This window comes from Bos javanicus, chromosome 6, assembly GCF_032452875.1.
Source record: "Bos javanicus breed banteng chromosome 6, ARS-OSU_banteng_1.0, whole genome shotgun sequence".
Taxonomy (NCBI): Eukaryota; Metazoa; Chordata; class Mammalia; order Artiodactyla; family Bovidae; genus Bos; species Bos javanicus.
In genome coordinates this window covers 68,677,895-68,703,324 of record NC_083873.1, presented here as the reverse complement: position 1 = coordinate 68,703,324, position 25,430 = coordinate 68,677,895, and the positions used below count along the sequence as shown (strand labels likewise).

Below are 25,430 nucleotides of genomic sequence, written 5' to 3'. Positions count from 1 at the left end.
AGGACAGTATGGTTTAAGGAATCCCTTACACATAGGAGCCAGATTTGACTCAGACCTTTGATTACAAGTCTGAGGGCAAACTCTCAGACACAGCTAGTAACAGCCCAGGAAAGCCCTCTGACAGAGAATTGTGTGACCTTGGATGACAGCAGACAGTAAACGACAGGTGACGGCAGTATAGCAGCAAACTTTCCCTGTGATTTGGGGCTACATATTTTATGGTGTCTGATCACAGGAAATGTCTCCTAAAACATTAAACTTTCCCAAACCTGAAATAATATTTTCGTTGCTAAAAGTACAAGGTCAAAACAGCTGGATGTCTTACCTATCTTTGGGAAGATGCATTTTTAATTTCTTTTTAAAAAGATACTACATAGATATTTTTGAAGAGCAGCCCAGCCATAAACTCAAGATGGCCTGTGGCTGTGAAATGAAGTATCTGGTATTGGCCTCTAGGTGTCTTCTAAAGCAGAGCTGTCAACAGAACTTCCTATGAGGATTTTCTATATCTGCTCTACCAATATGGTAGCCACTAGCCCCATAGCTATTTAAACTAAATTTAAAAAATCAGTTCACTGGTGCACTATCAAGGCTAATTATAAAGCTATAGTAATGAAGACTATGTGGTATTGGCACAAAGATAGACAAAATCAACCTATTAAATAGGACAGAGTGGGAAATAGGTCTACACGTATGTGGTCACCTGATTTGTGACAACTGCAAATGTGGGCAAGTGATCAATTAAATAACCATGCTGGATTCATTGGATAGCCATATAGAAAAACAGATGTCTGGATCTACCTTTATATCTGATCACACACAACAATCAGTTTAAAATGGATTACTATTCTAAATGGGCAAATTAAAACAGTAAAACTTTTGGAGGAAAATAGAGAAGGAATCTTCATAACCTGGAGTAGGCAGAGATTTCTTAAAACCAGTCACCATCAAAAATTGATACATTGGAGTATTAAAACTAAGAACGTGGGCTTTGCTGGTGTCTCCGTTGTAAAGAATCTGCCTGCCAACACAGGGGACACGGGTTCAGTCCCTGGTCCAGGAAGACCCCACAAACCGGGGAGCAACTAAACCCATGTGCCACTACTACTGAGCCTGTGCTCTAGAGCCGAGAAGTCACAACTACGGAAACCCTCATGCCTGGAGCCTGTGCTCTGCAACAAGAAAAGATGCAGCAATGAGAAACCCATGGACCATAACTACAGACAAGACCCTCTCACTGCAACTAGAGAAAAAGCCCATATAGCAATGAAGACCCCAGCCCAGCCAATAAATAAATAATAAGAACTCTCCCTCTCAACGGGCATCGCTAGAAGAATGAGAAGGAACTCAGAATTGAAAGAGATATTTGAAACACATACACTTCACAAAGGAGGCATATTTTACAAGTCCTCTTACTACGGATAAACTAGTATATTTACCCAATGGAATTCTACTCAGCAATAAAAAGAAATGAATTATTGACACATGCAACGACATGAAGGAATCTAAAGTACAGTAGGCTGAGTGAAAGAAGTCACAAAATAGCAGATATTTATGATTCTAGTTATATGAAATTCTGAAGCAGGTAAAGCTAATCCACTGTAGGGAAAAAATAAATCAGAACTATGGTTTCCATCAGGAAAGTGGAAATGGAGATTGACTGGAAGGTGGCATTGAACTTGAAACTCCTTTGCTCAAAACTCAGCCAATCTACACTGAAGATTTGTGCATTTAAGTTTTATATCAAAAGAAGAAACCTTAAATACTGAATTATATATATGCTGAAGTTAGAAGACACATATTGCTATCTGCAATCAATTTTGAAATGCAACAACATGAAGATGGATAAAGGGAAGGATAGAAATATAATAAAACAAGTTGTATAAAAAATGGGAGATCAAAGCAGTCAATCCTAAAGGAAATCAACCCTGAATATTCACTGGAAGGACTGATGCTGAAGCTGAAGCTCCAATACTTTGGTCACTTTATGTGTGCTATGCTGTACTTAGTCACTTAGTTGTGTCCAACTCTTTGCAACCCCATGGACTGGTGCTCGCCAGGCCCCTCTGTCCATGGGGATTCTCCAGGAAAGAATACTGGAGTGAGTTGCCATGCCCTCCTCCAGGGGATCTTCCCAACCCAGGGATCAAAACCAGGTCTCCTGCATTGCAGCCAGATTCTTTACCATCTGAGCCACCAGGGAAGCCCTTAGTCACTTGCTGCAAAGAGCCAACTCATTGGAAAAGACCCTGATGTGGGGAAAGATTGAAGGCAGGAGGAGAAGTGGGTGACAGAGGATGAGATGGTTGAATGGTATCACCGACTCAACAGACATGAGTTTGAGCAAACGCCAGAAGATAGTGAAGGACAGGGAAGCCTGGGATGCTGCAGTCCATGGGGTCCCAACGAGTCGGACATGACTTAGCAATTGAACAACAACAGAATCTGTGTGGCAGGTTTACCTGTGTTTACTGTAAAATTCCTTAAACTTTGCTATTTGAACATTTTTATAATCAAGTATTAGGAAAAAAAATTAAAAACTCAGGAAAATGGGCAAAAAATTTAACAGAAACTTCATAAAGTTATTTCTAAATAACCAATAACCATATGACAAAGTGCTCAACTTCATTAATCCAGTTCAAGTTCAGTCCAGTCCAGTCCAGTTCGTGTCCGACTCTTTGCGACCCCATGAATCACAGCACGCCAGGCCTCCCTGTCCATCACCAGCTCCCAGAGTCTACCCAAACCCATGTCCATTAAGTCGGTGATGCCATCCAACTATCTCATCCTCTGTCATCCCCTTCTCCTCCTGCTCTCAATCTTCCCCAGAATCAGGGTCTTTTCAAATGAGTCAGCTCTTCGCATCAGGTGGCCAAAGAATTTCAGCTTCAACATCTGTCCTTCCAATGAACACCCAGGATTGCTTTCCTTTAGGATGGACTGGCTGGATCTTCTTGCAGTCCAAGCGACTCTCAAGAGTCTTCACCAACACCACAGTTCAAAAGCATCAATTCTTTGGTGCTCAGCTTTCTTTATAGTCCAACTCTCACATCCATACATGACCACTGGAAAAACCATAGCCTTGACTAGACAGAACTTTGTTGACAAAGTAATGTCTCTGCTTTTTAATATGCTGTCTAGGTTGGTCATAACTTTCCTTCCAAGGAATGTCTTTTAATTTCATGGCTGTAATCACCATCTGCAGTGATTTGGAAGCCCCAAAATATAAAGTCAGCTACTGTTTCCACTGTTTCCCTATCTATTTGCCATGAAGTGATGGGACTGGATGCCATGATCTTAATTTTCTGAATGTTGAGCTTTAAGCCAACTTTTTCACTTTCCTCTTTTACTTTCATCAAGAGGCTCTTTAGTTCTTCACTTTCTGCCATAAGGCTGGTGTCATTTGCATATTTGAGGTTATTGATATTTCTCCCAGCAATCTTGATTCCAGCTTGTGCTTCCTCCAGCCCAGCGTTTCTCATGATGTACTTCATTAATCAGGGAGATGAAAATTAAAATCACAGAAAACATAATCATCACCCACCAAAATGGCCAAAATGAAAAAAGATGGGACATACTTGGCACTGACAAATATGTGGAATGACTGGAACTCTCATATGTTGCTGATCAGGGTGTAAATTTGTGCAAACACTCTGGAAAACTGCTTTAAAATGTCTACTAAATTTGAACATGGCACAACTCTGATCCAACAGTTCCGTTTCTGGTTATACACCCAACATGGCTTGTGTACTTAACTGCAGATGCGAATATTTCAATAAATAGCACTGTGTGCCAGAGAGTGGCAATAAGGAACCACAGAAGGATTTGAGATTTCTGAGACCTGAGAAGGATTTGAGAGAGACGATCAGATTTGCCTTAGGAAGATTAATCCTTGGATTTGTAGAGGATGGCAAGGAGAGGAGTTAAGTTGTTTTTAGAGGTAATCCAGCAATTACGAAGTCCCGGATTAAAATAAGAGACAGGGATGAAAAGGACAGAGTATAGTGCATACTTGCAGAGCAAACACAGAACTTGGGCAGGTGACTTAAGTTCTCTGTGCTTCTGGTTTCTTCACTTGAAAAACCATTGACAGTACCTACTTCACTGATGATTATTTTGATGATTTAATTAATTAAGGCACGCGGGGCAGGGAGTGGTGGTTAATGATTGTTAAAAAAAAATTTAATTCTCAGTGCATGCTATGCAGAGCAAGACGTAGGTTTGGAGATCAGAAAGCTTTTAAAGAAATACCTTAATTTGGCAAGGTCTATGGAAGCCTGTTTTCTCCCAAGCACGGGTAAAAACAGCTCCCTGCCCAGGACAAGGTCAGTTTGGGGACACAGGTTAGAAAACTGAGGTTAGGAACGAGACAAGACATGCTAGAATCTGGGCAAGAAATGATTCTAAAATGCCACGGATGAAGAGGTGGGATTCTACTCGGGCAGCCCAAGCTCTCGCACTAGGAACTCGGGGCAAGCGTAGGCGTTTCCTCTCCTGCTCTCCATCTCCTCAGCTGAGAAGCAGTGCCGGAGAGTGGGACGAGGGTTCAGACGGAGAAGGGTAAGTTGGCTCCGGAAAACATGCCAATGGGACGCGAACCTTCCCGTGCTTAGCCAATTGGGTGCGCGCGGAACCGCCTCCATGTGGTGATTGGCAGGCTGCGTCCCCCAGGGTTCTCGCGGCCGGTAGCAGCGCGTCAGAACTCTCGCGAGGGGGCAGGTCTTCCACCGGGTTTGGAACACTTGGTCTCATTGCCAGTGGGTGGAGGGTGCGGTGTCTTTGCCTACTCGGATGCTTCGGCCTTTGGTAGCGTCCATTCGCTCGCTATCCCGAGCCGCGGGGCTTTGAGGGGCAGTGGGCGTGGTCAGGGAGTTTGACGAGCCGCAGGCAAAGAGCTGCCTGTCTCGAACCCCGGACCCGTGGTGCCCGAGGCGGAGGTGAGGCTGGGCCTGGGCCGTGGGGTCGCTTAGCCGCCGGGTCTTGGGTTTTCCCTCTCGGTTCCCTGCCTCCCCTCCGCGGGGCGGAGATTCGCTGTTGGCGCGGCTCTGCTGCCGCTTGGCGGGAGGAACCCAAGCTAGTAAAGCGCGACCTGATTGGGCCCTGCCGGGCACTGACGCTCACTCAGTCTACTGAACGGTTTGCGGCCTCGGAAGGGATATTTGCATTCAAAATAGTGGAAGAGTTTGTGGCTTTCTGGTTACCGCGCTTGAGTGTTCGCAGGACGGTGAGATAGAATGCTTAGAGGAATGAACCGCCTCGCTTAAATGGTCGGTTCATGTTCTAGCCTGTTTCTAGCTCGTGATTATTCGGCTGCTGTACAGATAGTTAAGTGAGGGTAAAGTCACATCTACATTTTGAGGGTCGTTTCTAATGGAAACACCTGCAGTAATGCAGATTCCTCCAGTAATGGGGAGTGTCAATATGTATTGAATTCTTGCACTTGGCAAACACAGTTATCTTCAAGTATTTTACACTTAATACTAAAAGTCTTGTGGCTGAGTCTGTTTTCACTGCAGAAAAAGCACGGCCAAGAAGGGGGTAAAAGGTAAATGGGGATCTCGACTACTGAGCCCTGTACATAACTGAATATTCACGTACTGTTGTGGAAAGTGGTAGAAAATAGCAAATGTTGAGGTTCGGCATCCTGGTATATCCTCAAAAGTACTATTTTGAGTAGTAGATTGTAGACAACAGCATCCATTCTCTTGTTATGTATTTGGCCTATTAATACAACACGTTTCAGCTGACCACACTGCTTTCTAGGTTGCCAGCTAATTTTGTGAGTAGATGACAATTTGTTTTTCAACCATAAAAACGAATGATCATTATTTAGAGCAAAAATTTCGTGTTAAGCTTTGTATAAAGCCAAGTGTAAATCTGCGACACCCTTGAAATGTTAAAATATAATTTATGGTGAAGAAGTACTGTCAAGAGCAAGCCTCTGACTAGCATAAAAGGCTTGAAGGCGGAGATGACACCCAGGACGATGCAAGCATATTGCAGTTATCCATATTACACATGAACAGTTGAGGGTCAGGCATTTTGCTGAAAGCCAATTAACTAAGAAAAAAAATGAGTAAGAAGCTAAATTAATAGATTCATTCTGAAAGGAAGCGTGCACCTGAGGGAAGTTCCTAGCAAACTCTGTTGTGGGCAATGATCCTGTAGAAGTCTAACCAAAATAGGGCTGCACCAGAACCTGCCACTTGGGTGCATGTTTAGGGAATGCCAAGTTGCTTGTCGCGTTCAACTCTGTGCTACCCCATGGACTGTAGCCTGCCTGGCTCCTGTCCTTGGGGACTCTCCAGGCAATACTGGAGTGGGTTGCCAAGCCCTCCTCCAGATCTTCCCAACCCAGGGATCTAACTGACATCTCCTGCATTGCAGATGGATCCTTTACCTTCTGAGCCTCCAGGGAACCAGGGAGTTAAGCCAGAGATAATGGGAATATCTCAAAAGAAGAGTGGCCACTTTTAGGCAGAAATACTCAGACTTGTAATAATGAAACTTTTTTGCTGTGGAAAGTTAACAATAGGTATTCAAATCTGTCAGCAAGAAAGGAATGGTGGGGAGTTTTTTATACTTTCACTCTATTCAGGTCTACAATTTGCTATGGTGAGTTTTGATCCTAACTTCTTTGAAAGGAATGAGATTCAAAAGGCATTACTGTGAATGGCAACATGTAAACAACACACAATCTTTTCAATAATGTTTTATTTATTGACTGTGATAGCCCCACAAGAATACTGAAATTCAGTAAGTTTTTTATTCAGAAACTTGGGTCTGTCCATCTACTTACCAATCTCTAGCATGAAGCTGCCATTATTCGGTATCAGTATTTGTTGCAGCCTGTGTGCTGTGCTTAGTCACTCAGTTGTGTCTGACTCTTTGCAACCCCATGGACTGTAGCCTGCATGGACTGTAATCCCATGGACGTAGAATTTTAAATAACAAATTCCTGGTTATTTAAAAAATTTTTGGAAAATCAACGTATGAACAGGACTGTACCGGTTGCAGTTGCTTCCTGGGAGAGGGGGAAATCTGTGGCAGACCCAAGGTTTCCACCTGTGTGCCCAGCCCAAGTGACTCCTCAAGGGACAGAGAACCACCAGCAGGGCTCAGTGGAGTGACGCTTCTTGTGCAACCAGTGGTTACCCTTGGAAACTTTGCTAGCGCCCTCAGACTTTCATCTAGGCCTTTAGTCTACCAAATACTTCTCCACCAAAATGCTAACTAGTCACAGGCCCTTTACACCGGAGGCCTTTGTCAAAGACCAGTTGCAATTACATACTCTGATCTGCTTTGTTCACAATACCCAGAATAGGTCTTGGCCCATAGCAGGTACTCTATTATTTTTTTTAACGAACATTAAAGCCAGGATCTTAGTACCATATAAATATCAAGTATCAGTATTTTCATTCTGATCTAAATTACAGTGACCATACAGTATTATCAAAATGATCCTATAGCACTACTAAGTGCCTACTACTCACCAGGGAGTTAGATGTACTGTGTATAAACCCCAGTAACTATCATCAACTTAAGAGTTAGACTCAACATAGCGACTAAGCCACCACTGAAGATAAAGAAATTGAAGTTAAGAACTGGTCAGAGATCATTTAGGATGGGGATTTGAATCTAGGCTCTTATTAACTAGGCTCCACTCCTAAGTAAGCCACTTACTTCAGTGTGATTTATAAGACAATTCAACACAACTAACAATAGTATTATAAATGATACTGCTCCTTGTACTATAGTCACCATGGTTTTAGGACTATTTGAGAACTTATAATATGCCAGGTATTTGGTCAGACCCCAGGAATATGGTAGAAACCAAGATGGATTTTATTGGCAAGCTCACAAGAAACCACAAAATGTGCTTCCAAGTATAAGGGCATTACAAGGTGCTATAGAAATCCAGAATAAGAGCACCGGGGAGGGAAGATAGCACTTAATAGAAACGTGGGAAAGTATATGGATGGCAGGGGGCATTGTAGGTTAAGTGGTAGCATTCCGAGGTCTGACAGGCCAGAAAGCAAGCTGCCATCTTAGAATGGTCTCAAATATCCACCCTAGCCCTGCACACACACTTAAGGCTACTTCTCTGCAGCTTCACCTTGCTTTCCCCACAAACCTTTAAACATATCCCTCCCCAGGGCCTTTGCACTTGCTTTCCCTCTACCTGAAATCCTCTTCATCCAAATATTTACAGTTGACCTTTGTATAATAAAGGAGTTAATCTGAATAATTTATAGATGGCCCTCCACATCCACAAATTCAACCATGTAGTATCTACTACTGAAAATACCTATGAATAAGGAGACCCATTAAGTTCAAATCCATGTTACTCAAAGGTTGACTGTAACAACCATGTTACCCTCTGCAGCCCTTTCAGGTCTTCTGTAGTCAGTCTCAGCCAGCTCTATCTGAAATTATGTCCTCCACTCAGAGTGCATACACACGCCTTTCCTATTTCCCTTATCTTTTCCCTCTAGCAATTATTCTTTTACAACATATTTGTTGAATTTCCTATATTAGGAGGCTAGATTTTACAGAATTTGGAATATTAAAAAAATGAAGTTTACACAGAGGCTAAAACAATGTTTTGAAATAAGCATTAAGAGTGAATCCTAGGCTTAAGATTTAAGATTTCTGGAAAATGAGGTATTTGCAAGCATTCAGTGCTGATAACAGAAAGAATTCCTAGCTCCTACTGGACTATTAATTTTGCTACACTGACATTTCTTCCTATATGAAAACTTTCCCATCACCTCCAATACTTCCAGAATTCTAACAGTCTAGCATCATTGTGTCCTTTAAATTCCTTCTTACAGCTCACTGTGCTACATTCAGCAGCATTTAACATACTGAAGAATGGTCCCTTTGTGCCAAATTTCAACATATATACTAAGTCTCTAATCCTAACTCCCTCCCCAAATGGCCTAATCTCTACTTGAATACTTCTACTGTTACACGAGGACACTAAATCCCGAGAGATACATGACTTTCCATAGTTTACATAGCCAGAAAGGTACATATGAGGTTACTTGTTTAGGGCTATGCATGTGATAGAATATTAATTCACTACCTGAAATATTGCTTCATCTATAATTTTACACTACCCACTTCATAAAGCTGGGAGAATTAAACCACCAGCATTATCCCACTGACCCAACTCCTATGCCAGTGCAGATCCATAGCTGCTACAAGTTATGTGAGAATAGCTGGCCTCATTAGACTCACTTGTGTGTTGTACACTGCAGAGCAATATAGTTGGTGTAGGTCAGTTAAAATACCAGCATCAGAGAGCATCCTGGCTTCAATGGCTTGTACCTGTAGTTTTCAACCTAAAAAAATAAATGTTTTAAAATTACCTTTTTGAATAGAAAATTTGTACATGTGTTCCATCATCTAGATATTTTTCCACCATCAGAAGCGACCAAAGTACCCAAACTGTCTTGTATTTTTGAATACACTAGATGGGACCCGCAGAGGAATCTAAAAATCAGGCCTGAAAGTATTGTCAAACCGAAGGTCAAGTTTAAATTTAATGACCTTGGTATTAACTATACACATACTAGTAAGTGCTAAGACTTAAAATCTTCTGGTTCAGTTGTGACTCCAGACAGGATCCAGAGAGGAGTTCTAAAATCTCTTCTCTGGGTTTTATGGAGACTTTCTTTACCCTCCTGTGTTAGCCTCTTAAGGCACTGTGTCAACCTTAAAAGGGCACTGGAAAGGGCGATCTGGGTTTCTCACAGGGTTCTCTACCATTTCCTGCACTCCTCTTCATAATATCATGGACATCAGCAGTTTCTTCAGCCGAGTCCGAAAACCCACTTAGAAGCAGCTGGTCTGCTGGGTGAAGCCAGTAAACATCCACTTCTTTTAACATTAAGGAAGAGCCTGATCCAAGCCTTTGCATGGAGCTTGGGAACTCTCCAGTCACCATTAGCCACACGCTCGGGCCTGGGTCATCTTACTTTCACTCAAGGACAGGGTTGTAAGGAATAGGCCGGGCGTTTTGGGTAATCTTTACCTGAGATGGCATTTGTAGTTGAGCAGGGGGTGGAAAGTTCCAGGCTGATGCAATCTGCCTGGAGTACTGGAGTGGGGCAAAGTTCACTTTTATTTTCCCTGAAGTCAGGTGGTCCAGCAAGGGCCCTTGAGGTAGTTATCTTCTTTTTCTAGGCCTGAGGACTCCTTCATTACAGACCCTGAAGTCATAAAAGGATGGGAAAAGGGTGCCGTATCTCTCTGGCTACTTCCTCCTGGATAGGGGCGACGGTTTTGGGGTCTGGAACAGAGGATCTTTCTAGGGCCCAGGGTTTCCTTTTTCTGAAGTTAAGGTGAGGCTCTCAAGAAGAATGGTCTTTGACTTGGTCTTGAGAGATGGCCCAAATCCGGTCTTGGAGAAACCTTTGAAAGAGACTGAAGAAACAGGGGCCAAATAAGAGGAGTCAGATAATAAGTACTAATGGTTCCAAGAAAGGGAGCAACCAAGGGCAGGCCAGTTGGAACAGGCTTCGGGGAGTGGAAAGCTTTTGTAACTCTTTTTTGTGGCCTTTGATTCTGTCTCTAAGTTCTCTGACCCTACCCTGGACTATGCCTGTTTCGTTAACAAAAGAGCAGTAGTCTTCTCCCAGGAAAAGGCAGGTTCGTCCCTTTCTGTGGTGAGAAGGTCCAGGGCTCGTCTATTTTGTAGGGCTACAGAAGCCAATGAGTTAATTTGCCTTTGGACTGCAACAAAGGACTCCACCACCTGTTCCATATTATCCTTAAGTTCCTGGGACAGTTTGTAGTAGAAATGGGCTGAGGTCGAGATGCCCCCAATCCCAGTGCCCAGAGCTGCCGCTATGCCAGTCCCAATCAGGAGGGGGGCCATGACAGCCTGTTTTTTTCCTGTGGGAATGTTTCACCTGGGGATCTGCTACTTGTTCTATCTCTTTATCTTCTAGGATGGTAAGACCTGGGGTCAGAAAGACCAAGATGCAAGGTCCAGGGGGTTGGGGGGAAGACATGAGTAGGCATAGGTCCCTCAGAGAATGAAGATTCCTGGGCTGGTGCAATTACTTGTGCTGTCCCAGAGAACCAAAGTGGAACAGAAGAGAGTGGAGTTTGTGAGCCTGGTGTAGTTGGGACTAGAGTAGTTGACACAGGTTAGGTTTGAAGGGGCTGAAAGGAGGATATTGTCAGAGACTGGCCCAATGAGTTGTGTAGTGTTTTGTTGGGGAGGGGAGGTACAGTTGCCCTGTGACAACCAAGTGGAGAGTAAAGGGATTGCTATGTGTAGTGATGGAGACAGCGACATGCATATCCAGCACTGGGATGTGTAGTGTGTGTTCTAGAAGAACTGGAATGAGTTAAGGAGGATAAGGTGTCAGTTGTCAGAGGGAGGATTTAGGAGGGGCCGTAATTGGGAAAGGTGGTCTGGGCATCTATAGGACTCAGGGGTTGCCTGTAACTGGGAGATTAGGTTTCTTATAACCTGTTCTTGATTCTTTTTACACTGTTGATCTTGTGCCCCTCCCCCGTCTGAGTACCCCCAGCGGGTAGTGGGATAGAAACATGTGTTTTCCATTTGGCTTATAGCAGCTGCTCACGGGACTCCCTGTCTTCTGTACTTTAACAGTGAGTAGGGATTTGGACTTTCCTGCCCCGATGTTCATAGTGCATGGTTTAGGGGCCGTGTTAAAACATGAGGAATGGACATAGAAATGAATTTCATCACAGGGGCAGGAACTAGCCAGAAGGCCGGGGAGCGTAGCAAGGATAAGGAAAAGGCGAGTCATGGGTCTGGTAGTTAGACAACGTGAAGGAAATAGAATCCTAGGAGTAAAACACAGCTGACAGCATAGGTGGCACTGACGAAGAGATGGAAGATGGGTGACCAGTCTAGAGGAGACAGTTGTTAGGTCTATAGCAAGGGCTAAGGTTAAGGGTGATGTGGACTGGGGTATGTTTGGCTATGGATGGGTGACCAGTACCCCAGACTCGGGGGTCTATGGCAGGTAGGTCCAGGGAAGGTCAAGAGTAGGGGATACGGATGGTCCAGGTGCCATCTGCATGTAGGACAGAGACCACATTGAGAGGGGGTATGGTAACAGAGACCCCTAATTTGGATAACAAATCTCTCCCCAGGAGCACCACGGCGCACTGAGGCATTATGAGAAATGAGTGTTCAAGGGTCAAGTTTCCAAATTGACCGAGTAACGGGAGGCTGATTCTTGGGCTCAGGGGGACTCCAGAGACCCCCTTGATTGTGAGCTCTCAGTTTTGGGTTGGGCCAGAGTAGGAGGTCGAAAGAAGGCAGCTCCAGTGTCTACTATGAAGGAGACCTTTCTCTCAGCCACTATCCCGTCTACCCTGAGTTCTGAGCTCGTGTCCAGGACACAGGCCGGGGGGGTGCTGGAACCTGGTTTCCATCATTGGACCAACTCTCACAGGGTCGGGCTGGAGTTTTGGGGAGAGGTGGGGACCTCCCCAGGGGTGCCAGGGCGTTCCTGGGGGCAGTCCACCTTCCAGTGTTCCCACTGGCCTCAGTTCAGGTACGCCTTGGTGTGGGTCAGTGGGTTTGGGCATGCCTTTGACCAGTGTCCCAACTGGTTGCAGGGTCCGGGCCAGGGGGGTTAGGGAGGGGGGCGGTTTGAGCCCCAGTCTGGGATGACTTGGGCTGGGCTGATCTCTTCCCTTAATTGCTGCTGCCAAAAGGTATATTTAGCCTTTCTCTCAGTCTTTTTCTCTTTTAGCCTCCTTCTATTATTGAACACCTCCAGCTACTCCTAGAAGGTCCCTTTGGGGAGCTCTTGGGGCCCTTCTCTAGTTATCGAAGTTTGCGTCTAATGTCAGGGGCGGACTGATATTGAGGTTGTTATACTTTTGGACTGCCTCTGTGAGGCACACCAAGAACAAGGCTGGATTTTCGTCCGCCCCTTGGGTGATTAATCATAACTGACATGGATATGAGTATTTTTCTGCATGCCCTCTAGGAGGCAGGTGACCATATGGTTGAGTATCCTGATGCCTGGGTCACCGGGCTGGTATGTCCAATGAGGTTCTAGTTGAGGCACCACCTCATCAGCAGCTGGGCTGGCCCAGTCTTGGTTGTGACTGGCATGGGCTTCTGCCGCTTGCCAGATACGATCTTTTTCATCTGGATTGAGAGTGGCATTTAGGATATAATATATGTCACTCCATGTGAAGGTTATAGGTCTTGGTAAGCCTCAGGAACTCTTTTCTGTACCTGGTAGAGTTTTCAGAAAATGATCCTAACTTTTCTTCTATCTGGCTCATGTCTGACAATGAAAATGGCACGTGGACTCGGGTGGGGCCTTCTGGTCCTGCCACTCTCAGGAGAAACGTGTTGGGTACGTGATTGCATGGCAGGGGGGTTGGGAAGCAGGGAGGAGGGACTGGGGTCACGGGGTTGAGAAAGGCTCAGGAGAGGTTTCAGAGTCACTAGGTGAGTTCGGTGAGGGGGAAGGAGGGGGTTGATGGTGTGGCTGGTAGGGAGGGGGCTCGTCCACAGGGTTGAACTTTGGGGGTGCAGAAGGTCGTGCGTGGCTGGTTAAAGCAGAAGGGTCCTTTTGTTTGGGAGGCAAGGTGCACAGAAGGACCTCATGCAACAGGACTTGCATAGGGAGGGCCTGCTCCGAAAGGCCCGAAAGGCTTGGGCATATGGGACCTCGGACCACTTGCCATTCCATTTTAAGAAGTTGGTAAGATCTTGAAGAATGTATAAGTCAAATGTGCCAAATTCAGGCCAGTGGTTTTGATTGTCTAATTAGTACTGAGGCCAGATCTGCATACAGAGCTGCTCTAAGCAGCTCGCCTTGAATTCAGTAAGAGTAGTTTGGGATTTTTGAGGACGCAGGACGAGGGGAATCTTTTGGGATAGACTGGCCAGACCCCATGATTGGGAGGCAAGCAGAGGCTCTTTCTGTGAGTCTCGGTCGTCACCCGTAGTCACAATAGGAGTTATGAGAAGAGAGCTCATTATCAAGGCGGAGCAGCCCCCACTGTCGCTTACAGAGTGGCCTTAGGCCAGGGGACCCCGGGACCAGAGAGGACAGTATACTAGGGTACCTCTAGAACACTATCCGGATCTTACCTTAATATGGGGGCCGGAGTGAGTGGAATATTGGATGCAGAGCCGTCGAATGGCAAGAGTTCCCTGTTCCAGAGGTCGTCAGAGAGAGAGAGGAAAGAGGAGAGAGAGGAGAGAGGAGAGCGAGACACGAGTGCCTCGCCCATTCCGGGGTTTCAGCACCAAAAAAATGAAAGCAATAGTTCTGCTGCTGCTGCTGAGTCGCTTCAGTCGTGTCCGACTCTGCGCGACCCCATAGACGGCAGCCCACCAGGCTCCCCGTCCCTGGGATTCTCCAGGCAAGAACACTGGAGTGGGTCGCCATTTCCTTCTCCAATGCACGAAAATGAAAAGTGAAAGTGAAGTCGCTCAGTCGTGTCTGACTCGTAGTGACCCCATGAACTGCAGCCTACCAGGCTCCTCCATCCATGGGATTTTCCAGGCAAGAGTACTGGAGTGGGGTTCCATTGCCTTCTCCAAGCAATAGTTCGGGATGAGGCAAAGAAAGGAAAACGACCTCAAAGAAGACAGGTTACCTTTAGTCAGGCAAGGAGTAGGGGACAAGCGGCCTGACGACCAGGCTGAGCGCGCGAAGGATCAGGGAGGCTGCGTATTTGGGTGAGGGGGTGGGTTGCGGAAGTGATACGAGAAGCTTTAGTCAGGCGGGGCGTTTTGGGTGATCTTTAGCTGTGATGCCATTTGCGATTGAGCAGGGGGCGGGAAGGTCCGGACAGCGGGGGGAAGTCCCGGGCTCATCCCATTATCTTCTTTTTCTAGGCCCGAGGTCATACCTGCGCTTAGTACTCAGGCCGCTGCAGCCGGCAGTAGCTGGAGATAAATTCCCCAGGCCCACGGTTGGTTCAAGATCCGCTGTAACCGCCTCAGTCTGGGTGGGGCCCGACCCCGCTACAAAGTAGCCGCGGCTGAACCCTGGGGAAGCAAAGCGCAAGCTTGTTACCGCGCCCGGGTAGGCCAGCCTGGAAGCCTCCGGGCGACTCGGCGCGGCGCAGTGTGCCTCGAGCGGCCCCGGGACGGGCACCGCCGCCCGTCCCTCCCAGGCCGCCGAGGGCTGCTCTACCCCTGCGTTCTGGCCGCTGAGAGCAGTGGAGCTCCGGGCGGGCAAAGCTCGAGGGGATGAGGGGCGAGCCCAGCCCCACCCGGCCCGAAGTCCGGCCGGGTGCCCTCCCCAGCACACCGACCTACACTCACCTCTCAATTCAGCAAGACTGAGGCCGGTGCGCGTGTGCTGCGCCGAGAAAATGCAAGCGGGGCGGGGCGGGGCGCGAGCAGGGCATCCGGGGCGGGACGGTCGGGGGTAGGGGCGGTCCGGGCAGCCAATCCCGGGAATTATCCGGACCTGGGCGGTGCGGGCCTGGCCATGCGGTCTCTGGCTAGACCGGATGCTGCAGGTCTTTCTGTGGCAGGAGGACTAGGCAAACCTACGCAGAGCGTTCTACTCAGATGCTCTAGGAGCCTTGCCGCCTTCCTAGGCCTTGGTACTCGTGAATCTGGTTCTCTCGGCCAAGTGTCTTCCTCTGGACTGCCCTTAGAAGGCTCTGGCCAACCCAGAGATTCCCCTTCCCGTAGCTACGCTTGTTCTGTTTGTGTCCTGCAAAACTAAACTTAGAGGCCAGAGCCACGTCTTCTTGAACAAGCTCACTCCATGGTCCCTCCTAAACCTGGAGGACCAGCCTTTCTTCATGCTCTCTGTTCACTCATTCACAGTGTTTAATAAGTAAATTGGGGTGGGGGGTGGGTGTGATGGGGGAGGGTGTTGGTGGTGAGTGGGGGCGGGGGGGGGGGGCAAAGAGGCGCTATAAACCTTTCCTAGGTGACAGGTATCAAACTTGGCAAACAATCAACTGGATTAAAATTGGAGTATATAAAATGATAACTTACATTACTGTTCTAAGAGTTTATCATTTGTTAAATTTAATTCTCAAAATATTTTTAATCATCGTCACATTATAGGTGGGGAAACCCAGACAAGTCCAGAGCAGCAAACAAGTGGTGGATCTGGGATTTGAATGCATTTTGAAGGCTGCTGCTGCTGCTGCTAAGTCGCTTCACTCGTGTCCAACTCTGTGCGACCCCATAGACAGCAGCCCATCAGGCTCCCCTGTCCCTGGGCTTCTCCAGGCAAGAACACTGGAGTGGGTTGCCATTTCCTTCTCCAATGCATGAAAGTGAAAAGGGAAAGTGAAGTCGCTCAGTCGTGTCCGACTCTTAGCGACCCCATGGACTGCAACCTACCAGGCTCCTCCGTCCATGGGATTTTCCAGGCAAGAGTACTGGAGTGGGATGCCATTGCCTTCTCCGATTTTGAAGGCAGAGCCCCCCAAAACACCACACTACATTGCTTTCCCCAGGTGGGTGGGAAGGAAAACAAGTGGCCTAGGTTTGAATGGCTGACCAAGGTAGGCATCTCCAGTGGAGTTGGGGGTCTGCAGGCACAGAGAACAGCTTGTGATAGAGCCCTGAGATAGAATGGAAAGGGCTTGACCTGTTAATTGGAAGGACTGATGTTGAAGCTGAAACTCCAATATTTTGGCCACCTGATGCTAAGAACTGACTCTTTGAAAAGACCCTGATGTTGGGAAAGATTGAAGGCAGGAGGAGAAGGGGACAACAGAGGATGAGACGGTTGGATGGCATCACTGACTCAATGGACATGAGTTTGGGTAAGCTTCGGGAGTTGGTGATGGACAGGGAGGCCTGGCGTGCTGCAGTTCATGGGGTTGCAAAGAGTTGGACACGACTGAGCGACTGAACTGACCTGTTAAGGGCTCCAAAGTGCAAACAGAACTTAGGGATGTAGGAGTAGAGTGGCCTGAGAAAAGCGTGGGGCCACACCATGCAGGAGCCCCTGGCAGACTTTGTGTTTTATGCTGAGAACAAATGAAAAACTGTTCAAGCCTTTTGTTTTTTATCAATTTTTTTATTGGAGTATAGTCGATTTACAGTGTTAGTTTCTGTTGTATACCAAAGTGAATCAGTTGTACATATATTGACTCTATTTTTAGATTCTTTTCCCATATAGGTCCATAGAGAATATTGAGTGGAGTTCCCTGTGCTATACAGTAGGCTATTGTGTGACTGCATGTGTGCTAAGTCGCTTCAGTCATGTCCATCCCTTTGACCCTGTGGACTGTAGCCCACCAGCCTCCTCTGTCCTTGGAATCCTCCAAGCAAGAATACTGACTTAAGTAGATTGCTGTGCTCTCCTCCAGGGGATCTTCCTGACCCAGGAATTGAACCTATGTCTCTTATGTCTCCTGCATTGGCCAATTGCACTTTCTAAAAATGGCCAATTGCCTGCACTTTCTAAGCAGCCCTCAAGTCCTCTGGACAAAAAAAACTGCTGGGAAAGTGATCTGGGAACAGTTTAACTCTGCTTTCTCCACTCTCCTTGGGATGGAATAGATAGCACATGCTCTTCTTTTATACTGTCTTGCACATAAAAAGATAAATCACAGTATCTTCCTCAGACCTTTTTAAATCTACTTTTCCCCCTTCAATGTTGAAAAGTCATAATAAACCTGAAACCTTCTTAGTCCCTTCATTATATTTGTGTGGTAAAGCTCACAGTTGATGTCAGAAAAGAGACATCCATGTATAAAGAAAGATGTGGAACATGTTAAAAATAAGATGGATTTAACCAGCAACTTGAAAATGACCTGCAATGTATTTCTTTGTAATTTTTTGTGCTTATATTGATATTTATTTGTAATTTTTAAAATAATTTATTGTTGTTCATTCATTTATTCACTGTTTTACATCTCATTTTAGCCCAAGAAGAATGTAGTTTACAAGAATATATTACAATTCTATTTTTAAAACACAGTGAGAAAATTGGATTGCAGGGGAAATAAGATAAAGCTGGGGCTGGTACAGAAAATATAACCCATGAAGCTCTGTTGACTTGCTGGAAAAGGGCCAAAAATTTTACTCTGAGCTGCCTAACAGTCAATTCAAAAACCAGAAAATGGAAACAAATCAGACACTCAAGAGAAGCACAAAGATTCCTGAAGAAAATTTCCTCCATGGGTCTTCATAAAGAGGGCACTGCAACCAACTTCCTCAATATCAAAAACCTAGAAAAATATAATTCACATGTTCAAGATTTTTGACCCCCGGGCAGACAGTTTCCTAGTCAAGGTGATTTCACATGCTTAAACTTACTTAAAATAATTATTTTCTTCCAAGTCCTAATTATCATGTGATAGGAGGGTTATCAGGCCACATGCATCTGAGAACAAAATTGCACCTGATTTTGAAGCAGATAGGCCACATTCTATAACACTGAAATCAGTGATCAAAAACAGGTAGTATGATCCCAAAGAAAGACGTGGTAATTTGGGTTAATTCCCTGATCAAAGATTCATCATCAAATTGTATATGTGTGTGTACAGTAGTAGATTTTTAAGACAACTAAATCTCTAACAACATTATAGAATTAGGAAGTTCTCAACAATAAAATCTTTTTTTAATTAAAAATTATTTATTTATTTTAATTGGAGGCTAAATACGTTACAATATTGTGGTGGTTTTTGCCATACATTGACATGAATCAACCATGGGTGTACATGTGTCCCCCTCATCCTGAACTCCCCTCCCTGCTCCCTCCCCACCCCATCCCTCTAGGTTGTCCCAGAGCACCAGCTTTGAGTGCCCTGCTTCATGCATCAAACTTACACTGGTCATCTATTTTATATTGATAATATACCTGTTTGAATGCTATTCTCTCAAATCGTCCCACTCTCGCCTTCTCCCACAGAGTTTAAAAGTCTGCTCTTTACATCTGTGTCTCTTTTGCTGTCTTGCATATAGGGTCATTGTTACCATCTTTCTATATTCCATATATATGCATTAATATATTGAATTGGTGTTTCTCTTTCTGACTTACTTCACTCTGTATAATAGGTTCTAGTTTCATCCACCTCATTAGAACTGACTCAAATGCATTCTTTATAGCTGAGTAACATTCTGTTGTGTATATGTACCACAAATTCCTTATCCATTTGTCTGCCGATGGACATCTAGGTTGCTTCTATATCCTAGCTATTGTAAACAGTGCTGCAATGAACCTGGGGTACACGTGTCTCTTGCAGTTCTGGTTTCCTCTGTGTGTATGCCCAGCAGTGGGATTGCTGGGTCATATGGCAGTTCTATTTCCAGTTTTTTAAGGAATCTCTACACTCTTCTCCATAGTGGCTGTACTAGTTTGCATTCCCACCAACAGTATAAGAGGGTTCCCTTTTCTCCACACCCTCTCCAGCATTTATCAACAATGAAATCTTAAGTCCAGAACAGCACATCAAAGTACAAATTTATTTTGATGTGAAGTCAATTCATTGTACATCCCCTGAGAACTTAAAGTGACTTTTGAGGAAAGAATTAGACTGGCTTTTCTCTTTTAAAAAAAATAGCCAAAGAACTTTGAGCTCAGTTCCTTTTCAGTGTGTCCATTAATTTTTCTGAGTATATGGAATTATTCTCAATTCTCCCTCTGATCTTTTCCTGTTGAAAAGCTAAAAAGTTAAGAACCTGCCTCTAGCTTGGGGCTAGTGCACTGGGACAACCCAGAGGGATGGTATGGGGAGGGAGGAGGGAGGAGGGTTCAGGATGGGGAGCACATGTATACCTGTGATGGATTCATTTTGATATTTGGCAAAACTAATACAATTATGTAAAGTTTAAAAATAAAATAAAATTAAAAAAAAAAACAAAAGCTGAAGGAAAAAAAAAGAAAAAGAAAAAAAAAAAACCTGCCTCTAATATTTGCCCTTCAGTCTCACTCTAACACTGCAGGTACAATTGAAATTTTTGGAATCAAAACAAAATCATCAAGAAGCCCTGAGTTCCTTCATTCTTAAATCTTATCATAAAAATTTCCAAATATAAAAGGGAGAGAATTCAACAAGTCCCTGTATATTTATCTTCCAGGCAACAACTGTCAACCAAAACTATCATTTATTTTGCATACTTCTTCCATTTATCTCCCTTTTTGCTTGAAGTATTTCAAAGAAAACTCCAGATACTATGTTATTTCAGGCCTCAGTATTTCAGTATGAATCTCAAAAGACATAATTGTACCTGAAAACAATACCAACGTGGTTGCTAAGAAAATAAACAATAATTCCAAATTCATATTCAACATCTCCGCTTGTCTAAAAATGTCTATTTTACAGTTTATTTGAATCGAGATTCAAGCAGGTTTACTTATATTTAGTACGTCTTCAAAGTTTAATCCTCTTTTAGTCTGGCTTCTTTTAGCATAATGTTATTCAAGGTGGAACAAACAAGAGCAGTGCTATGCATTGGTGGACTTTATTCCTTTATGGCTGAGTCATATTCCACTGATTGGACTTACTAAATTTTGTTCACCTGTTTATTAGCTGGTGGACAGGTCAGTTGTGTTGTGGTATGTTCCACATGTTGGCTGATTGCTTCCTTCTGCTGCTATTTAACTTGGGTGTCTTTATCCTGTTTTTCTTAAAACCCTGAGAGAAACTCACATTCTTGGAAACTTGTTTGTCAAACTTTAATGTATGAAAGAACTACCCGACATCCTTGCTAAAGGTGCAGAATTCCAGGCCCATCAGCAGAGAGTCTGATGCAGTCTGGTGAGAAGGCCCAGGAAACTGTATTTTTTAACCCACCAGTTGATTGTTATGCAAGTATTCCCAGAATATGCTTTGAGAAGCTCTACTACTGCTGCTGCTGCTGCTAAGTCACTTCAGTTGTGTCCGATTCTGTGCGACCCCATAGACGGCAGCCCACCAGGCCCCTCCGTCCATGGGATTTTCCAGGCAAGAGTACTGGAGTGGGTTGCCATAGCCTTGTCCAGAAGCACTATTAGGTGTCCCTAAATTTTGATTTTAATAGCACTTGACGTAAAAAAAAAAGTCATAACAGCAACTGGGAGATTATTGACTAAGACTTTTAAAAAATAAAGTTGGAAATATTACTACAGAGTTACTAGAAGAGGCTAAGTGAATACCCTGGATGATGTCTTCTGGGTTGGATTTAGATATTTGCAGGAGTGATGGCCAGTAGAAATGAGTTGTGGATGTTAATTAGCCACCCTGGAGTAAGTGAAGTAGCCAAATTTAGTTTTAAACACAGTGGAAGTCAAATAGCCTCTAAGAATTAAATTACTGTATGGATCTTTACATTATTGACCTCAACATTTACAAATGCACTCAGCCTGATTAATTAGAGTACTTCTGATGCAGGAAATTTTAATTCTTAATCTGAAGCCATTTTCTCTTAGGTGACCAAAGCCAAAGTAGGTCGTAAGTATTCTAAGAGAGCTCCCCTTTTCCTCTAGAAATAGGCTATAACCATATACAACTGCATGTGCTTCAACACTTTTTCATGATCTTTTTCACTATGTAAATATTGCATTTTAAACACCCCAAACTCCTGAGTATGAAGAGTGGTTTTCCCTTAATTCAATGACAAGGATTTTCTTTCACTTATTAGATGAGTGATGTTAACAGGGTCTTAATGGTTCTCAAGCAGCCAAAGGAGCAAATGGAGTTCCATTTACTCTGCACATTCCATTATTACAGAAGAGATCAATGTGGGAGAAAAACCACCGTGCTTTTCTGGGCTGTGAGAGAGAGAGATTAAAAAAAAAAAAAAAAGGATATCAGGATATGAAAACTTAGTTTTGGGCATTTATAGGGGAGTTACCAGTAAAAGGGAAAGTTGAATTTGTGACTAATGATAATCTCAATGTCTTGACTCATTACCATGGCTTGTAAGGAATATATACCTACAGCAAAAGTATATTTTAAAAACTTTTTATTATGGACAATTTCAAGCATACCCCCATATAAGGAAAAGCTTCACATACTCAGCACCAATCTTCAGGAATTGGTAACATTTTGCCAATCTCATTTCATCTGCCCACCCACCTTTATTTTTATTCATTTTCAAGGAAATTCCAGACTTTGTCATTTCACTCATTGAAATTGTAGTAAGCATTTCTAGATTGATAAGAAAACATTTTAAAACATTTTAAAACATAACTATTTGCCATTATCATACTTAATAATTTTTTTTTAAATCATCTAATACCAGGTCCATGTTCAGACTTCCCCTATTGTCTCAAAACTCTCTATTTACAGTTGGTTTTTTCCCATCAGAATCCAAATAAGATCCACACATAACATTTGGCTGCATCTTTAAGTCTCTCTTATTTAATGATCCTCCTTCTTTACCTGGTCACTGATTTGTTGTAGAATTGGGTAACTTTTTCTATTAAAATGACCCACATTCTGGATTTGTCTTTTTGTTTTCCCTTCTGTCATTTAGTGTGTTTATCTTTGTTTAGCTTGTTTTCTTTATTTAACTTATTTTCTACAAACTAGCTGGATAAGTATCAAGTTGAATTTTGGGGTGAGAAAACTTTCAGCACTTCTGGTGCATCATACCAAAAGGCCCATAATGGCACACTTGCCCCTTTTTACACTTTATTAGTGGGTTGAGGTTGGAGAAGCGAATGCCAACCCATTCCAGTGGTGTCAGGACACCATCCTTAGTCATCACCCTATCACTGACTAGTCTCTTGTTAATCCCAGGTGGCTTAGTGGTAAAGAATCTACCTGCCAATGCAGGAGATGCTGCTGCTGCTAAGTCGCTTCAGTCATGTCCGACTCTGTGCGATCCCGTAGACGGCAGCCCACCAGGCTCCCCCGTCCCTGGGATTCTCCAGGCAAGAACACTGGAGTGGGTTGCCATTTCCTTCTCCAATGCATGAAAGTGAAAAGTGAAACTGAAGTCACTCAGTTGTGTCTGCCTCTGTGTCTGCTCCTCTGTCCCTGGGATTTTCCAGGCAAGAGTACTGGAGTGGAGTGCCATTGCCTTCTCTGGAGATGCAGGAGACGTGGCTTCAATCCCTGGGTTGGAAAGATCCCCTGGAGGAGGAAATGGCAACCCACTCCAGTATTCTTGGTGGGAAATCCCATACCCATAGGGTTGCAAAGAGTCGGATGCGACTGAGCACACAGGCACCCTTTCACTAAATGGCTTTGGCTTCCACTAGTGCTCATTCCTTAAGCTCTTTATTCATAGCTGTAAAATATCAGAATTATTAGAAATTTTAAAAAAATCATTCCTTCTGCTTTTATTAGCTGGACTTCTAGAAAGAACAAGTTTTCTTCAAATACTGCTTGATTACTCCCCAAAACAGGTCACATGGGTAAGGCAGGATAAACCTTTTTTCTCCCCCCACCTCAAATTTCAGAATAATATTATACAACCTCAAGAATTACAGGAAGGTTTCATATTTTCATGAATTCAGGATTTTTATATGTTTTACATTCATCAAAAGTAAGTTTCTAAAACTGATGCTGGAAATGGAATAATGAAATACTGGCATCAGTCTTTTGAGCCAGAGTTTCTCAAAGTATGGCCACAGACCATATACATCAGAATCCCCTGGGGCACTGGCTAATTTGTAAATTGCTGGTCCCCCCCAAGACCTCCTCTCCAAGGAGGAAAACCCCGGAATCTGCATTTCTAACAAGCTTCTCTAAAGATTTCTAAAGCAGCTATGGAATGGGTAGCTTTACGGAACAACCTCATCAGAGCGCGGGGACAAAGCCCCAGGTGGGTACACAGCTGAGCAATTACTTCAAAATAAGGTCACAAGATCAATGACCACTGATCATTCAAGAAAAGAGAAGGTGGATACACTAACCCCTTCAAAAAGGGCCCAACAGGAACTTCCTTGGTGGTCCAATGCCTAAGACTCTGTGCTCCCAATGCAGGGGGCCCAGGTTCGACCCCAGGGAACTAGATCCCACATACCACAGCTAAGGATTCACATGCCAAGGCTAAAAGATCCCACATACTGCAACGAAAGCCCGCACAGCCAAATAAATGAAATATATATATATATATTTTTTTTATTAAAAAGGGCCCAACAGACAAGAGTAGTACTGTACAGTGACCTTAGCTCTTTCAAGTTTTCTATCAGATGTCACCGTCTCAATGAGGCCAATCTTCTAACCTCGTAACATGGCAACCTGCCAAATTACTCTGTTCTACTACCTTTTTTTTACATAGCAATTATCAACTTATTTATTATGCCCCTTGTCTGACTCCACCTGCTAGAATGCAGGCCATATTAGAGCAGTGAACTTCGTTTTTCCAACTATTTCAAGGGCCTAGAAAAGTGGTTGGCATATACTGCTGCTGCTAAGTCACTCCAGTTGTGTCTGACTCTGTGCGACCCCATAGATGGCAGCCTATCAGGCTTCCCCATCCCTGGGGTGTTCAATAAATGTTTGCAGAGAGTTGAATAAATAAAAGTGGGATGCCTGTGTAATGAAAGAAAATAATAGTTCTACCTTATATTTCAATACTTGGTAGATATTTTGTAAACATAATGTTTATGCATGTGGATCATTTCATATTAGAGGAAGCATCGAACATTTTGGACTGAAAAGCACTAGAATCCTTGCCTGGTCTTTGATGCAAATGGTCCTGGACCCCTTACAGTGCTCTACCTGGATTGAGACAATCTAGGTTCTGACTATACATTGTTCTTAGAACTCTGGAAAACTTCCACAACAATAAATTCTGTACAGCATGGCTCGACATGACATTGAACTAACCTCTCCTGTGGATTTTCTTGGACCAGTGTGTTGTTCACATCCAAAGCCTCAGATCCTGCGTAGCTGCTGTCCAGTAGGCCCCAGAGACTATCACTGCATGATGTGTCGTCGCATCAGGTAACATGGCTCTGCATCCGTTAAGACATGGAGTGTCACTGGTATTTGGAGGATCATGTAGCATCGTTCTCACACGTCCTACTTTCAAATTGCTCATCTCCTCCAGGGGATATACTTTCAACATTTTATTAAAGTCCCCAGGTGCTTGGCATTTTGAGCGAAACATTTATTTAGTTGGTTTTCCATAGAAGTGATGATCCATTTCTGTAATTTCACTTGCCTTTATTTATTGAATTTTAAATATCATTGTTGAATGCACTGACTCATAGGGGATAAAATACAGATGCATAGAAGAAAAGCCAAACTTGCAAATCTTGGCAACTGAATTTTCTGCAGATTGGAGAATGCTAAACTACATCACTCAGCATTTTTTCTGCCCAAGTACTTGAAGGGGGAAAAAAAAACAAATGAGAATTAGGTAGCTGGGGCATAGCGGAAGTCCTAGCTCTCCCTGAATGAATGCAGCCTCATTGTGTGCCAGTGAAGCTCTGTGTTATGCCAGTACCCAGCCCAGAGAAGGGCATGGCAAAGGACAGCACTGGGCAATCCAGAAGTCCCTACAGGGGACTGGAATTATATGCAACTTTTATTGAGAT

The 25,430-nt window shown here is 44.1% G+C and overlaps 2 long non-coding RNA genes and 1 other non-coding gene across 3 annotated transcripts; 1 reads left to right on the top strand and 2 right to left on the bottom strand.

Moving 5' to 3' along the window:
• The first annotated feature begins 3,512 nt into the window (after nucleotides 1-3,512).
• LOC133249542 (uncharacterized) lies at nucleotides 3,513-24,712 on the top strand. The gene is made up of 2 exons (XR_009737008.1): nucleotides 3,513-4,937; nucleotides 16,058-24,712. It is a non-coding gene; the product is annotated as an uncharacterized LOC133249542 (long non-coding RNA).
• Nucleotides 6,708-15,402, bottom strand: LOC133249541 (uncharacterized). The gene is made up of 4 exons (XR_009737007.1): nucleotides 15,296-15,402; nucleotides 14,878-15,016; nucleotides 10,040-10,431; nucleotides 6,708-9,347 (listed from the first exon to the last, which is right to left on the bottom strand). It is a non-coding gene; the product is annotated as an uncharacterized LOC133249541 (long non-coding RNA).
• On the bottom strand, nucleotides 9,612-9,733 carry LOC133250143 (small nucleolar RNA SNORA26). Its single transcript, XR_009737253.1, has one exon. It is a non-coding gene; the product is annotated as a small nucleolar RNA SNORA26 (small nucleolar RNA).
• Nucleotides 24,713-25,430: the final 718 nt, after the last annotated feature.